This window comes from Tachyglossus aculeatus, chromosome 19 (genome assembly GCF_015852505.1).
Source record: "Tachyglossus aculeatus isolate mTacAcu1 chromosome 19, mTacAcu1.pri, whole genome shotgun sequence".
NCBI lineage: Eukaryota > Metazoa > Chordata > Mammalia > Monotremata > Tachyglossidae > Tachyglossus > Tachyglossus aculeatus.
Window position 1 is genome coordinate 22,331,242 of NC_052084.1, and position 17,966 is coordinate 22,349,207.

Consider the following 17,966-nt stretch of genomic DNA (forward strand, 5'->3'; position numbering starts at 1 on the left):
TGGATCTTGGTGATGTTGCGGAGGTGAGACCGACAGGTTTTGGTGATGGATTGGATGTGAGAGTTGATCGAGAGAGCAGAGTCAAGGATGACACCAAGGTTTCGGGCTTGTGAGACGGGAAGGATGGTAGTGCCGTCAACAGTGATGGGAAAGTCAGGGAGAGGGCAGCGTTTGGGAGGGAAGATAAGGAGTTCAGTCTTGGACATGTTGAGTTTTAGACGGCGGGCAGACATCCAGAAGGAGATGTCCTGAAGGCAGGAGGAGATACAAGCCTGGAGGGAGGGAGAGAGAGCAGGGGCAGAGATGTAGATTTGGGTGTCATCAGCATTGAGATGATAGTTGAAGTCGTGGGAGCGAATGAGTTCACCAAGGGAGTGACTGTAGATAGAGAACAGAAGGAGACCAAGAACTGACCATTGAGGAACCCCTACAGTAAGGGGATAGGAGGGGGAGAAGGAGCCCGCAAAAGAGACTGAGAATGAATGGCCAGAGAGATAAGAGAACTAGGAGAGGACAGAGTCTGTGAAGCCAAGGTTGGATAGCGTGTTGAGGAGAAGCGGGTGGTCCACAGTGTTGTAAGCATCTGAGAGGTCAAGGAGGATTATGATAGAGTAGGAGCCATTGGAGTTGGCAAGCAGGAAGTCATTGGTGATCTTTGAGAGGGCCGTTTCCGTGGAATGTAGGGGACGGAAGCCAGATTGGAAGGGGTCGAGGAGAGAGTTGGCGTTGAAAAATAAATTGTGGCATTTTGTTAAGTGCTTACTATGTGCAAAGCACTGTTCTAAGCACTGCGGGAATACAAGGTGATCAGGTTGTCTCACGTGGGGCTCACAGTCTTAATCCCCATTTTACAGATAAGGTAACTGATGCTTAGAGAAGTGAAGTGACTTGCCAAAGTTCACACAGCAGACATGTGGCAGAGCTGGGTTTCGAACCCATGACCTGTGACTCCCAAGCTCGAGCTCTTTCCACTGAGCCACGCTGCTTCTCGCTGAGCCATGCTGCTTCTCACTGAGCCACGCAAATCCAGACACCAGGATGACCTCCTTCAGCTTAGATTCATCCTCACCTATTTTCATTCTGCATTCTCCTTATCCCAGGATCATTAGCTCTCCGCTCTTCAGTTAATCCTATTTATCGAGGGCTTACTATGTGTACTAGGCATTTGTGGGAGTACAGTGCAACAGAGTTGGTAGACATGTTCCCTGTCCACAAGGAGCTTAGAGTCTAGAGGGGGAGACAGACATTAATAGAAATAAATTACAGCTATATACATAAGTGCTGTTGGGCTGCCCATTGCCTGCACCAGTTGTTTCAGACATTTAACTCCCTCCTTAAATCCTCTGTCTACCAGCCTCCCCCAACCCTTGCCCCTAATGACTGTGTTATCTATTTCATCAATAAAATTGAAGCCATCGGGCTTGAACTCCCTAAATTAATAGTAATAATGGTATCTGCATAGCAATGGTATCTGCATAGCACTTACTATATGCCAGGTACTTTACTAAGCTCTGGGGTCGATACAAGGAAGTTGGGTTGGACCCAGTCCCTCTCCCACTATGGGCTCACAGTCTTGATCCCCATTTTACAGATAAGGTAACTGAGGCACACAGAAGTTAAGTGAGTTGTCCAAGGTCATACTGCAGACACGTGGTGGAACCAAGATTAGAACCCATGCATGACTTTCTGACTCCCAGGCCCAAGGTGTATCCACTACTCCATGCTGCTTCTCATTTCCCCTGAGCTGAATGAGGTCATCCTGGTGTCTGGATTTTCCCCAGGAGTCTTCTGCAGCTCAAGCACAAGAATGGAGGAAATATACTGCGGAGGTGATCCAGAGCTGCAGGTTAGTTCATTCATTCAGTCAGTCGTATTTATTAAGGGCTTTCTGTGTGAAGAGCGCTATACCAAGAGTATTACCCATGCCTCCTCTCAAAATTACACCCTATGCCTGCAGCTCCAACCCCATCCCCTTGCACCTGATTAATAACAATAATACGGCAGAGAGGTAACTGCATGGCACATGGCACACATCTCCTCATGCCCCAAGGTCCTCTATTCCCTCCTCCTATGGCTATGACTTCAGGGGTAGTAGAACTACTGTAATAACGGTCCAGGAAAAGTCAGTTCCTTTTCCCTCTCAAATCTCTCCACAAGCCACCACTGCCAATGCAACTATTCCATTTCCACAGCTAAAGGGGGACAGAGGAACATAATGATTAATGCTTCATCTCTCATGATCACACTGGAGATGGGGATAGAATAGACCAAGACAGCAAATGAAAGTACCCTGTTCTCCCTAGCAACCATTTCCCCTGCATACGTCTCCTCTAGCATGCCACTCCCTCTCCCTTCCTTTCCTTCCTCCTCCATTCTATTTCCATCTGTGGTCTTGCATTGTAAAGCCAGATAACCCTGCCTCCTTACCCTCACGCCCCAGCCAAGGTGATTCTGAAGCAACTCAGATCTGGGCTCTTCACACAAGAGAGTGGGGGCAGGGACACCACAGCAAGGGCATCATGTGATTGGGTTGGGGTGGTGTAGGGGCGTGAAGAGACTTTTCTTTAGAACTAAAGGCTCAACCTTGGCCTTGAGGGGCTGAGCTTTCCTAGGGTACTGTTTTTGATTTGGTGCCTCTGCCCAGTGGCTAGAGGTCTCTGTTTCACTCTCCATTCATTCATTCATTCAATCGCATTTGTTGAGCGCTTACTGTGTGCAGAGCACTGTACTAAGCGCTTGGGAAGTACATGTTGGCAACATAAAGAGACGGTCCCTACCCATCAGCTGGCTCACAGTCTAGAAGGAGGAGACAGACAACAAAACAAAACATATTAACAAAAGAAAATAAATAAAATCATTAATATGTACAAGTAAAATAGAGTAATGAATCTGTACAAACATATTTACATGTGCTGTGGGGAGGGGAAGGAGGGAGGGCAGGGGGAATGGGGAGGGGAAGAGGAAGGAGGGGGCTCAGTCTGGGAAGGCCTCCTGGAGGAGGTGAGCTCTCAGTAGGGCTTTGAAGGGAGGAAGAGAGCTAGCTTGGCGGATGTGCGGAGGGAGGACATTCCAGTCCAGGGGGATGACGTGGGCCAGGGGTCGACGGCGGGACAGGCGAGAACGAGGCACAGTGAGGAGATTAGCGGCAGAGGAGTGGAGGGTGCGGGCTGGGCTGTGGAAGGAGAGAAGGGAGGTGAGGTAGGAGGGGGAGAGGTGATGGAGAGCCTTGAAGCCAAGGCTCCGGAGATCGGAGAGGAGGCTGATGCAGTCGGGATACGATGAGAGATTGAATGAGCAGGGTAGCAGTTTGGATGGAGAGGAAAAGGTGGATCTTGGCGATGAGATCTTGGAGGTGAGACCGACAGGTTTTGGTGACGGATTGGATGTGAAGGTTGAACGAGAGAGCGGAGACGAGGATGACACCAAGGTTTTGGGCTTGTGAGACAGGAAGGATGGTAGTGCCATCAACAGTGATGGAAAAGTCAGAGAGAAGGAAGGGTTTCTGAGGGAAGATAAGGAGTTCAGTATTGGGCATATTGAGTTTTAGATGGCGAGCAGACATCCAGATGGAGATGTCTTGAAGGCAGGAGGAGACATTAGTATAAATTAAGATATTTCATAAGTGCTGTGGGACTGGAAGGGGGGAATGAATGAAGGGAGCAGGTCAAGCTGACACAGAAGGGAGTGGGAGAAGAACAAAGGATGGCTTTGTCAGGGTTGTTTTTCTCCCAGGCAGTAGATAACCTACTGAGTTCCAAGAACTGCACTAAACCCTTGGCAGAATGTAACAGATAAATGTGTGTGCATGCATGTATGCACAGGTGCACAAGTACCTTAATTAATAGAGGGCTTCTAGCCCCCATTCCACTCATCCTCCTCTGAGGATAAAAACCCAGTGGGGATGTGGCAGACGGGGTGGATAGAATGGGATGGATGGAATGGATTCCTTCAGTCAATAAGTCTACTGATTTCACTACATAAGTACCAACGTTTCACTGTGAAGGCAGGCAAAAAGAGGGAAGGTATTTTATTCAATATAAGGGAGGGGGCACAGGCTTCATAGAGTTAACATGCCAGAGAGCTACCTGATTGAAATTCTTGGTCTTGGTCTTGTCAGAGACTTGGGATAGGTGAGGCTGGCAGTTGGGCTAAATATTTTAGGAGCATGGGGGGATTGCCCCCATCAACCCATACATTTGACACCTCTGGTATACAGGGTGAATAGCTCCGATTTAACAATAATAATAATAATGTTATTTGTTAAGTTCTTACTATGTGCCAAGCACTGTTCTAAGCGCTGAGGTAGATACAAAGTAATCAGGTTGTTCCATATGGGACTCAGTCTTAATCTCCATTTTACAGATGAGATAACTAAGGCACAGAGAAGTTAAGTGACTTTCCCAAAGTCACACAGCTGGCAAGTGGTAGAGCCAGGATTAGAACCCATGACCTCTGACTCCCAAACCTGTGCTCTTTCCACTGCACAACAAAGCCCAGGTACAGGTATGACCACTAAATCATGTCAGTCCCACCTTCACAACATAGCTAAAGTCTGCCCAGTCCTCTCCATCCAAACTACTACCATGTTAATACAAACCCTCATCCTGTCCCACCTGGACTACTCCTGTTTCTCTCAACTTCCGTCCATACTTCACCCTGCTTCCTGGATCATTTTTCTACAAAAACATTCAGGACATGTTTCCCCACTCCTCAGACAACTCTAGCAGTTGCCCTTCCACCTCTGCATTAAACAAAAACTCCTGACCACTGGCTTTAAAGCACTCAATCAACTAGTCCCCTCATGCCTCACCTAGCTACTCTCCTTCTAGAACCCAGCCTGCACACGTCGCTCCTCTAATCTTAACCTTCTCACTGCACCTCGATCTTGACTCTCTTGTTGCTGACCCCTAGCCCATATCCTACCGCTGGCCTGGAACCCCCTCCCTCCTCAAATCTGACAGACAAGTACTCTTCCCCTCTTTAAAGCCTTATTGAAGGCACACCTCCTCCAAGGGACCTTCCCTGATTAAGCCCTACTTTCCTCTTCCCGCACTCCCTTCTACATTACTCTGACTTGCTCTCTTCGGTCTTCCCACTCCCAGACCTACAGCACTTATATACATATCTGTAATTTTATTTATTTATATTAATGTCTGCCTTCCCCCTACCTTGACTGTAAGCTCGTTGTGGGAAGGGAATGTGTCTGTTTATCGTTGATTATATTTTCCCAAACACTTAGGACAGTGTTAGAGACACAGTAGGTGCTGAATAAATTTGATTGATTGAATGAATGAATGATCCATTCCCTTTGGAGACTTGGAGACTGTGATTCAGTTACCTGTACACCATCGGCTCTCCAGACCCAATCTAGCTCCCTACATTCTCTGCTCTTCCCTAACCGAAGTTCCAGAATCTTCTTTTTTGGAAGGTATTCAAGAATAGGCTAGAGACTGATGGGACTGTGACAGTTTAGGGGCAATCTTTCCTGAGGCTCGGAAAAAATCAAGATGGGATAAAAATGTAACTGAGAGAGTTTAGGATTGTCTGAGTTTGCTTAATCCCCAGTTAATCAAATACCAAGAAAGAGAATTGAAGTGCCCTCTTAGAAATCTCCAATCATCGGCCAGTCAATCCTGAGAGAATGGATTTTTCTGAGTTTCATCTCAAAATCCACACTCTGCCTCTACCCCCAAATAATCCTGGCTTGAAAAGTTCTCCTTCCATCACTCAGGACACCCCACAGAGTTGAAGATTCAGTGACACACCTAAAATATGCTGATCTGGACAGTGGAGGCTTTCTGAAGTTTTGTAAGTTGCCTGAAAAAACATTGAGTTGGGTACTCAATTTTGGATGGATTTTCTGCCTTAAATGTCCTGAGCAGAGTAGGGATAAGAGAAATCAACCAAAATACTGAGGGTGACTCTTTCCTACTTGATTTCTTTGGACCACCAGAACCAGAGACGGTTTTAATCATAATAATTCTGTTACTTGTTAAGCACTTACTTTATGCCAAGCGCTGTTCTAATCACTGGAGTAGATACAAGCAAATTGGGTTGGACACAGTCTCTGTTTTACATGGGGCTCATACTCTTAATCCCTATTTTACAGATGAAGTAACTGAGGCCCAGAGAAGTTACGTGACCTGCCCAAGATCACACAGCAGATGTGTGGTGGAGCCAGATTAGAACCTAGGTCCTTCTGATTCCCAGTCTCAAACTGTATTTACCAAGCCTTATTATCTGTCTCTTGGCTTTATTGGGCAGCATGGCCATCGTCATGGTGTCTTACTGTAACTACAGACTGTAACTCTCCATCTATTTGTAACTAGCTTGATTTCAAAGTGAGCTGCATGGGCAGTTTGGGAAGGATATCCACTATATAACTATTTGCCTTACAATAATAATAATCATAATAATCACAGTCATGATAATGATAATAATATTGCTTAATAACAATTTTGGCGTTTGTTATATGCTTACTATGTGCATTTTGTGTACTTACATTGTTCTAAGTGCTGGGGTAGATACAAGCAAATCAGGGTGGACACAGTCCCTTGTCCCAAAATTGGGCTCACAGTCTCAATCCCCATTTTACAGATGAGGTAAATGAGTCACAGAGAAGTGAAATGTTTTGCCCAAGGTCAAAAGCCAAGGTTGTGCCCATGCTCTATTCACTACACCATGTTGCTTTTCCAAAAACGTTCAGTCTGTGTTCACCTACTCCTCATAATAATTATGGTATTTGTTAAGTGTTTACTATGTTCCAGGCAGCATACTGAATGCTGGGGTGGATACAAGCAAATCGGGTTAGACACAGTCCCTGTCCCATATGGGGCTCACAGCCTTAATCCCCATTTTACAGATGAGATAACTGAGGCACAGATAATTTAAGTGACTTGCCCAAGGTCACACAACAGATAAGTGACAGGGCTAGGATTAGAACCCAGGTCCTTCTGACTCCCAAGCCATGTTCTATCCATTAGGCCATTACTGTGCCAAATCCCTATGCTGGGTTAAATACAAAATATTAAGAGCAAAAGCATCTTCTAACCCCCTAACTGGTCTTACAGTAGGAAGAGCTTCTCATTTTACAATTAAAGAAACTGAGGCCATTTTCCTGATTCACATTACCATACTTTTTCTACTAGGCCTCATTGTTATTGGCAGATTTCTTTAGCTTCCTGCCACTTCTCCCTAAATTTTCCTGTTTTTTTTTTACTGTTAGACTCTAATTGATTTGAAATACCAGGTGCATGAAACAGAGTTTTCGATTACTCTTTGTGCTGTATGGATAGAGTAAATACTTTGGTAATATGAGGCAAAAGTCTACTATGGAGGGACTAAAAATAGGAGTCTGTTATCTGAATAATAAAGACAGATTTCTTTATTAATTTAGTCAACTGGAAAACAGAATCAATTCTTCCATTCCTTTTCTATGTGTAGTACTGATGAATATGTCAAAAATACTTGAGTTTTAGAAGACACTAGGTAGATATCATAACATCATTATCACCCACCACAGTCCTATTCTGGAGTCAATTCTTCTCAGAGACAAAACTTTCGGGGCACAGGAAGTTGGGACTGAGGGATAATATCAATTATTTCAAGAGAGATTTGGGTAAACTCATGGATGTGTAGCCAAAATGGATGACAAATTAAGAAACAAACATCATAGGTGGTGGGATGCCAAAGTAGAAGAGCTCCAGGGCTATGCAGACTGCTACAAAATCAAAAACTTCTACACTTTCCTTGAGATGTTATATGAACCTGTACGTGTCATCATACTATCCCTGAAGAGTGAAGATGATTCCAGTCTCATCATCTAGAAGGAGGGAATCCTTAAGTGATGAACAGACAAGGCTCTGCCAAACATATAAAGCCTCACGATATACGAAGGTGTGGGACCCGTACCCATTTTCAGAGAAGTCACCGCAGCAGTCAGAGCCATGAAAAATGGGAAAGCACTTGAACCCAGTGGCTTATCTGTTGAGATCTTCGAACATGAAGGGGACAGCACTTGCTTAAACCTTTCCTCATATGGACAATTCAAGAAATACCACAGGAACTCAATAACACCGTTATCTTCATCCCTATTTTCAAGAAGAATGGAGAAAGTTCACATTGTAACAATTATCAAAGTGTCTCTGTCCTCCATTGCAAGCATGATACTAGCCAGAGGCCTCCTGTATCAGCTACAAATAATATTGTCGACCGGATGTTCCTGGAGACACCAAGTGACTTCAGATTACACAGTGCCACAGTGGACATGATCTTTGCTACATGTTACATAAAGGAGAAGAGCAGTGAACAGAAGAAGGACCTCTAGACAACTTTCATAGACCTTACCAAGATCTGGACTCCGGAAACCTAATAAATTTGACTTGCCTGAAAAGTTCACCAAGATTCTGAGGCTGCTTCAGAATAGCATGGCTGGCCAGATCAGAGCCAAGGATGTCATTTTTGAGCCATTCTCTAATGTCCAGTTGTCATAAATTTCAAAGAGGATGATTGAGTAAGCTAGAGGTGAATATGAGTGACTGTGGAAGAAGATGACTATGCTATGGCTAAAAAGAGACCAAAGACTGAAAAGAAACTCACTGATGTATCCTGTCAACAGATCTGTATATGCTGACCGTAGAATATGGCTACACACTCAAAAAAAGAGTTTTGACCATGGACATTCCCTGATATTTGAAGACTAGCTTATGAACCAAAAATGTAGGTTTGGCAACTGAATCCTACTGATTACACTTCTTTAATATTTGAAGAAAGGTGCACCCCAGGCAGGCAGAGTTGGCAACATCTGAAGATTATCAGAAGCAGTGTCAGTCATTGTCTGAGAAAAATTAAGAAGAGATAAAACTGTTATTTGACACTTATGCATCCAAAACATTCATAAATAAGTATGACATACACAGAGTGCAGATGAATGGAGACTTTTGGAACCACTCCCTCACTTGAAGTTCCATTCCTGAAGGTTTCCCAACTTCAGATCAACACCTTGTCCTTCGCTTGGTCAGATAAGAGCCTGTTGAGAAGGAATGTATGCTTATGAGTGTAAGGGAAATAATAAAAATAATAATAATAATGGCATTTGTTAAACACAGTTCTAGGCACTGGGTAGATACAAGTTAATCAGGTAAGACACAATCCCTGTCCCACATGGGGCTCACAGTTTAAGTAGGAGGGAAAACAAATTTTGAATCCCTATTTTGCAGTTGAGGAAACTGAGGCACAAATAAATTAAGTGACTTTTCCGAGGTCATACAAAAGACAAGTGAGTGAGCTGGGATTAGAATCTAGGACTTCTGGCTCCCAGGCCTGAGCTTGTTTCACTAGGCCATGCTGCTTCCAAAATGGGGCCACATGAACTTTGGGGTGAATGGGTGCCTAAAGAAGAGGTTCGCTCATCACAATCATCCTACTGGGTTGAGAAGTGTTCTAGGCATGATGATGATCATCATCATCATCAATCGTATTTATTGAGAGCTTACTGTGTGCAGAGCACTGTACTAAGCGCTTGGGAAGTACAAGTTGGCAACATATAGAGACAGTCCCTACCCAACAGTGGGCTCACAGTCTAAAAGGGGGGAGACAGAGAACAAAGCCAAACATACTAACAAAATAAAATGAATAGAATAGATATGTACAAGTAAAATAAATAAATAAATAAATAGAGTAACACGTATGTACAAACATATATACATATATACAGGTGCAGTGGGGAAGGGAAGGAGGTAAGATGGGGGGGATGGAGGGGGGACGAGGGGGAGAGGAAGGAAGGGGCTAAGTCTGGGAAGGCCTCCTGGAGGAGGTGAGCTCTCAGTAGGGCCTTGAAGGGAGGAAGAGAGCTAGCTTGGCAGATGGGCAGAAGGAGGGCATTCCAGGCTCGGGGGATGACATGGGCCAGGGGTCGATGGCGGGACAGGTGAGAACGAGGTACGGTGAGGAGACTAGCAGCAGAGGAGCGGAGGGTGCGGGGTGGGCTGTAGAAGGAGAGAAGGGAGGTGAGGTAGGAGGGGGCGAGGTGATGGACAGCCTTGAAGCCCAGGGTGAGGAGTTTCTGCCTGATGCGCAGATTGATTGGAAGCCACTGGAGATTTTTGAGGAGGGGAGTAACATGCCCAGAGCGTTTCTGGACAAAGACAATCCGGGCAGCAGAATGAAGTATGGATTGAAGTGGGGAGAGACACGAGGATGGGAGAACAGGGAGAAGGCTGATGCAGTAGTCCAGACGGGATAGGATGAGAGCTTGAACGAGAAGGGTAGCAGTGTGGATGGAGAGGAAAGGGCAGATCTTGGCAATGTAAGGGTGGATCACTGATGTGAACATTTTCAAGAGTTTAGGAATACAGGGATTCTTCATGAACTAGAGGTTGGGGCACCAATGACCACAGCAGACATCGTGCCAGGCCAGAGATGGACCAAATTGTACAGGAAAAAGCCTGACCCAGGGATGGCAGATTTGATGGATCCATAACATGGAGGGAACCACGTCACTTGGATAGTGACTCCGGGTGGATAATGATATTTGTTAAGTGCTTACTATGTGCCAGGCACTGTAGTAAGCGCTAGGGTGGGGTACAAGCAAATTGAGTTGGACACAGTCCCAGTCCCACAAGGGGGCTCACAGTCTCAATCCCCATTTACAGATGAGGTCACTGAGAAACAGAGAGCAAAGTGACTAAAATAAGTTAAGGGGTAGTGGACATTGCACCGCAGAGATTCGGGGGTGATCGAGTGTCATGGGAACTATGAGCCCATTGTGGGCAGGGATTGTCTCTCTTTACTGCTATATTGTACTTTCCAAGCACTTAGTACAGTGCTTTGCTCACAGTAAGTGTTCAATAAAATGAATAAATGAATGTATTCATTTTTTGCATTATGTTCTGTTTTGGGAAATTTTGGAAACAGGTCCTAACTGGGGACAACTGCTTTAGGTTCGTTTGTCTAGGAATAGCACCTCCACTTACCCTCCTTGAGGTGGACACTGCAGACAGCACGTCTCTAGAGACAAACTGTCCTCCACTTGAGAAAAAGGGTGGGGAGGGATGACAGTCACTCCAGCTAGTCTCACGTTGAGGATGGGGAAAAGGAACTCAGGAGATTCCTTCCTAAATGCCCCTCCTTAAGGAAGTTTAATTAATTCCTTGTACGGTCTTAACTTGTAGCCAATCAGAGGGAAGAATTGGGAAGGAAGAAGGAGGGTCAGGTTGTTGGTGAATGATATATTTGACCATTTTGGGGTGAGAGGTTGGAGCCATGTTCCTGGGACAGAAGGACACAGAGAAGACATCGAGCTGTGACCCTGGAAGAAATCGGGGCACGGGAAGGGAACGAAGATGATCTTGGGTGGTCGTTGTATACCCTGAAGATTTGGGGCTCAGAGATAGGACTACCATGGAGCATGACTCCTGCCCTTGATGGGGAGAAAGGACCAGAAGTATGTGAGCTCCAGGACTCAAAACCAGAAAGTACAGCAGATCCTAGGGGAGAGGGAGGAAGGGGGATATTATTAGATGGGATATAATTAGATCTTGATATTATTAGACCTAGAGTACAGTGCCTGTCACATAATAAGTGCTTAAATACCATAATTATTATCTAGAGAAAGATGGTCTGAACCAGAATTTTGTTTGATTGTTACTTGATTATGAACATTTACAAAAAGGCTGTAGTAGGAGATTAGTGAGGTAAGGTAGAGTGGAGTAAGCTGATTGAGTGATTTAAAGTCTATGCTAAGGGGCTTCTGTTTGACGGGGAGGTGGATTGGCAGCCAATGAAAGTTCTTAAGGAGTGGGGTGACATGGACTGAATGTTTTTGTTAATAAATGACCCACACAGCAGAGTGAAGTATGCACTGGAGTTGGTAGAGACAGAGGAGGTTGGAAGGTCAGTGAGAAGGCAGATGCAGTAGTCAAGGCAGGAAAGGACAAGTGTTTGGATCATCATGGTAGCAGTTTGGATGGAGAGGAATGAGCAGATTTTATCAGTGTTGTGAAGTCAGAACAGACAGGATTTGGTGTCAGATTGAATATGTGGGTGGAATGAGACAGATAGGTCGAGGACCATGCCCAGGTTCTGGGCTTGTGAGATAGGGAGGATAGTGATCTTGCTTACAGTGATTAGAAAGACACGGGGAGAAAAGGGTTTGGGTGGGAAAATAAGGAATTCAGTTTTGGATATGTTTAATTTGAGGCATTGGCACCCCATCCACGTAGTTATATCTTGAAGACAGGAGGAAATGAGAGATTGCAGGGAAGGAGAGATCTAGATTTGGAAATCATCTGGATAGAGATGATTATTGAAGTCGTGGGAGTGAATGAGTTCTCCAAAGGAGTGGGTGCAGAGGGAGAAAAGAAGGGGATTTAGAATTGGGCCTTGGGGGATCTCTACTGTCAGAGGGTGGGAGGCAGAGGAGGAACCAGCAAAAGAAACTGAGAAGGAGCAGTCAGAGAGAGAGAGAGAAGGAGAACCAAAAGAGGACAGTGTTGGTGAATCCCAGGATGGATAAAGTTTCAAGGAGGAAGGGGTGGTCTACAGTATCAAAGGTGGCTGAGTGGTCTAGGAGGATTAGGATGGAATAGAAGTCATCAGATTTGGCGAGAAGAAGGTCATTGGTTACCTTAGAAAGGGCTGTTTCTGTGGAGTGAAAGGGGCTGAAGCCAGAATGGAGGGGATCTAGGAGAGAATTGGAGGATAAGAAAGTGGAGACAGCAGGTATGAACAACTCTCTCAGGAAAGAAATGGAAGGAGGAAGATAAGGTGATAACTGGAGCATCTCCATCTGGATGTCTGCCCGCCACCTAAAACGCAACATGTCGAATACTGAACTCCTTGTCTTCCCTCCCAAACCTTGCCCTCTCCCTGACTTTCCCATCTCTGTTGACGGCACTACCATCCTTCCTGTCTCACAAGCCCGCAACCTTGATGTCATCCTCGACTCCGCTCTCTCATTCACCCCTCACATCCAAGCCGTCACCAAAACCTGCTGGTTTCAGCTCCGCAACATTGCCAAGATCAGCCCTTACCTCTCCATCCATACCGCTACCCTGCTCATTCAAGCTCTCATCCTATCCCGTCTAGACTACTGCATCAGCCTTCTCTCTGATCTCACATCCTCGTGTCTCTCCCCACTTCAATCCATACTTCATGCTGCTGCCCGGGTTATCTTTGTCCAGAAATGCTCTGGGCATATTACTCCCCTCCTCAAAAATCTCCAGTGGCTACCAATCAATCTGCACATCAGGCAGAAACTCCTCACACTGGGCTTCAAGGCTGTCCATCACCTCGCCCCCTCCTACCTCACCTCCCTTCTCTCCTTCTACAGCCCACCCCGCACCCTCCGCTCCTCTGCTGCTAATCTCCTCACCGTACCACGTTCTCGCCTGTCCCGCCATCGACCCCCGGCCCACGTCATCCCCCGGGCCTGGAATGCCCTCCCTCTGCGCATCCTCCAAGCTAGCTCTCTTCCTCCCTTCAAGGCCCTACTGAGAACTCACCTCCTACAGGAGGCCTTCCCAGACTGAGCCCCTTCCTTCCTCTCCCCCTCGTCCCCCTCTCCATCCCCCCATCTTACCTCCTTCCCTTCCCCACAGCACCTGTATATATGTATATATGTTTGTACATATTTATTACTCTATTTATTTATTTATTTATTTTCCTTGTACATATCTATTCTATTTATTTTATTTTGTTAGTATGTTTGATTTTGTTCTCTGTCTCCCCCTTTTAAACTGTGAGCCCACTGTTGGGTAGGGACTGTCTCTATATGTTGCCAACTTGTACTTCCCAAGCACTTAGTACAGTGCTCTGTACACAGTAAGCGCTCAATAGATACAATTGATGATGATGATGAACTGGAGGAAGCTGTGGGGTCAAGGAAGGCTTTTTTAGGATAAGGAAGACATAAGCAGGTTTGAAAGCAATGGGGAAAGAGCCGTTGAATAGTGAACAGTTGAAGACGGCAATCGAGGAGAGCAGAAGGGAGGAGATGAGTGTTTTAAAGAGGTATGAAGGTTTGAGGCCAGAAGCACAGGTGAAAGAGGCAGATTTAGAGAGGAGGCAAGAGATTTCATCCTGAGTTACTGCAGGGAATATACGGAGAGTATAAGAGGGTGGAGAACGGGGGGATTGGAGCTGAGCAGCGGAGAGTTTAGGGAGATCATGGCTGAGGGTTTCAATTTTGTTGATGAAATATATGGCTAGGCCATTATGAGAAAGAGATGGTGAGGGCTGAAGGACAGGAGGTTTTGAGGAGGGAGTTATATGTCTGGAACAACTGTCAGCAGGCACGGGCTATGGGAATGAATTAGGAAGGAGAAGTATTGCTTGGGGGTAGGGAGAGGACCGAGTTGAAGCAGATGAGAATGAATTTAAGGTAGACAAGGTCACAGTGATTTCTGGATTTCCTCCAACAGCACTCCGCATCTCAGGCACAGGAGTGGAGGATGTGTACTGTGGAGGTGATCTCGGGTTGCTGGTTAGTGGTATGAGACTGGAAGAGGGACAGGGGAGCATGAGAGTTCAGTTCTGTGGAGAAGGTGATGTTGAGTGTGTTGCTTTGTGCATCAGGAGAAGGTGGTTTAGGTATGGAGACTAAACTGGGTAGGATGGCTGTAGAATCCTGGAAGGGGCAAAAGAATGGATGTCTCTGTGGGAGAAAAAGACAGATTTGTGGAAGGGGAGGGTGTGGGTAGAAGTAGCATGGCGTAGTGGATAGAGCCAGGGCCTGGGAGTCAGAAGGTCATGGGTTCTAATCCCTGCTCTGCCACTTGTCTGCTGTTTGGCCTTGGGCCAAACTTCACTTCACTTCTCTGTGCCTCAGTTACCTCATCTGTAACATGGGGATTGAGACTGTGAGCCCCACCTGGGACAGGGACAGTATCCAACCTTATTTGCTTGTATTCACCCCAGTGCTTTGTACAGTGCCTGGCATATAGTAAGTACTTAGCAAATACCACAAGTGTTTTATTATTATTATTATTATTATTATTATTAGAAAGAGAGAAGATGAGGTGGCTGTGGTCAGATAGAAGAATTTCACAGAATTGGTGAGGGTAGAGATTGTACAGTTACTTGAGATTATAAAATCAAGTCTGTGCCCAAGTTGGTGAGTGTGTGAGATGGGGTGGAGTAGGTGGTCACTGTAGTAAAAGAGTGAGAGGAGGTGGACAGCGGAAGGATCATCAGGGACATCCATATGAATACTGAAGCCCCCAGAGATCAATGTACTGTCCTCTGTTCTAAGAGCTGGGGTAGATACAAGGCAATCAGGTTGGATACAGTCCCTGTCCCACAAGGGAGTCCCAGTTTTAATCCTCATTTTGCAGTTGCTACTGTAGGCAGATACCAAGATCCGAGATAATTATCATAATATTGAAACTAACATCTTTTCCTGGATTCATTCATTCATTTAACCATATTTATTGAGTGCTTACTGTGTGCAGAGTACTGTACTAAGTGCTTAGGAGGGTACAATACAACTAAATAAATTACAGATATGTACAATAAAATTACATTATCCTCAGAAGCAGCAAGTGACATGTCATTTGTGACCTTAGAGAGGACAGTTTCCATGGAGTGGTGGAGGGGTGGAATCCAGATTGCACATCGGAGAGTGAGTAGTTGAAGACTGTGGTCAGAAAGGGAAGAAAGGAGGTAAATGTTTCAATAGGGTTTGATGGGATGGGATCAGAGGCACAGGTGGAGTTAGTAGATTTTTAAGAAGAAACAGGAGATCTCTTATAGTACTGCTGGGAAGAATGGAGGAGTTGTAGAAGGGGCTGGAGGAGGGTGGGGCTGGAGAGGTGCAAGGTAAATTTTAGGGAGATCACCTCAATGGCTTCAATTTTATCAGTGAAGTAGTTGGCAAGGTCATTGGGGCAAGGGATGGGGAGGCAAGGGGAACAAGGGATTTGAAGAAAGGAGTTAAAAGTCTAAAATAGGGGAAGCTTGCAGTGGACATAGGCATAAATAAGAGTGGAGAAGTACTGTTGCTTGGCGGAGGGCAGGGCAAAATTATAGCAGGTGAGATGAATTTGTTATTGATGAAGTTGGCTTGATTTCTGGAGTTCCTCCAGCAGTGCTCCACAGCTTTAGCATAAGAGCAGAGGAAGGTTCCTGTGGAGGTGATCCAGTGCTGCTCGTTGGTGGTATTGATTGAGGTACAGGGGAGTGCGTGGCTATGTACATCAAGAGAAGGTAAGTTGAGAATGAACAAGAAATGGGGCAAGGTGACTTTGGAAAACTGGCAGGTGGAAGAAGTATTGGAATTCTTGGTGTGGGGAGGAGTATAGTTTTTCTGTGAGGTGTTGTGTGGGAGAGAAGACAGACGAGAAGGTTGTGAGCATACAGTAGGAATTTAGAGTTGGTGAGGCTAGAAGTTGTCTGGTATCGAGAGGTGACAATATTGAGAATGCTTGCAAGTTGGTGATTGAGTAAGGTACGGTGAAGCAAGAGGTTGATGGAGCTAATGAGTGAGAGGAACTGGTCAGCGGGAAGGTCATCGTGCATACCCATGTGAACACTGAAGTCTCTGAAAATAAGTGTAGGGATGGAGAAAGAGAAGGAACATGAGAAAGGGATCAAAGTTGCTTAGAAATTTGGAAATAAGGCTTGGAGGTGGGGGTAGATGATGTTGACTTAGTATCTCAAATAAGTGGAATAATAATAATAATAATAATAATAATAATAATAATAATAATAATAATAATGGTGGTATTTGTTAAGTGCTTATTGTGTGCCAAGCTATATACTAAGCACTTGTGTAGGTAAGCAGATAGGACCGTCTCTGCCCTACATGGGGCTCACAGTCCAAGAGGGAGAACAAGAAAGTGTGTGGAACATCTCAGGATCCTTGGGCTCTTTATCTTGAATGAATCCACTGAACAGACAAGAAAAAAGCAGAGTCACTGTGTATGTGATACCACCCTCATCGTCTTCCTCCACTTTAGAGTTGAAACTTTGGGTTTCGACGAGGGCTGAGGGAGCTCGAATCTAAAATACTCTACTCAGATCAGGAGAATGGAGATTTTCTGGATTGAGATGTTTTGGCTGAATTTTATAATATGACATAAAGCAAAAACTTATCTGTATCTGATTATCCCATGATTCAGACCTCAAAAGTCAGATGTGCACAGCTGTATCATGCAGTAGTGTAGTATATTAGAATAGGTAATGCTTTACAATTATGTGAAATTGATTAATGTATTCTATTTGTGTTTCATGCAAGTCCAAAAAGATGCATTTTTCAATCTTGGGAAAAATCAGGCTCTTCAGTGCTTTTAAAAATGGTAGTTGTTAATTGCTTAGAATGTGTCTTGTATTGCAGTAGAGAAATCATAATTTAATCAGACATAATCCCTGAACCACACAGCTCACAATCTAAGATGTATGAAAAGTAGATATTAAATCCCCATCTTTCAGTTGAAGAAACTGAGGTCCAGAGAGGGTAAGTGCCATACCCAAGGTGATGTAGGAGGAGAATGGTACAGCTGAGAATACGGCCTTGTTCTGTTGACTCGACTCTACTACTTCCCCCATCCCTAATTATTTTAATAGTCATTCATTCATTCAGTAGTATTTATTGTGTTTACTCTGTGCAGAGCACCGTACTAAGCACTAGTGAAAGTACAATACAACAATAAAGAGTGACAATTCCTGACCAAAATGAGCTCATAGTCTTGTTTATCAATACAGATAAACAGACATCAATATAAATAAATAAAATTTCATATATATACATAAGTGCTGTGGTGCAGGGTGGGGGGAAGAGCAAAGGGAGCAAGTCAGAACAACGCAGAATGGAGTGGGAGATGAGAAAAGGTGGTGCTTAGTCTGGGAAGGCCTCTTGGAGGAGAAATACCTTCAGTAAGTCTTTGAAGGTGGAGAGCATAATTGTCTGGCAGATTGTCCCGAGGTGACCCTTGGGTACCGGCCATCTCAAGGTCAAAAGCTATCTCGTG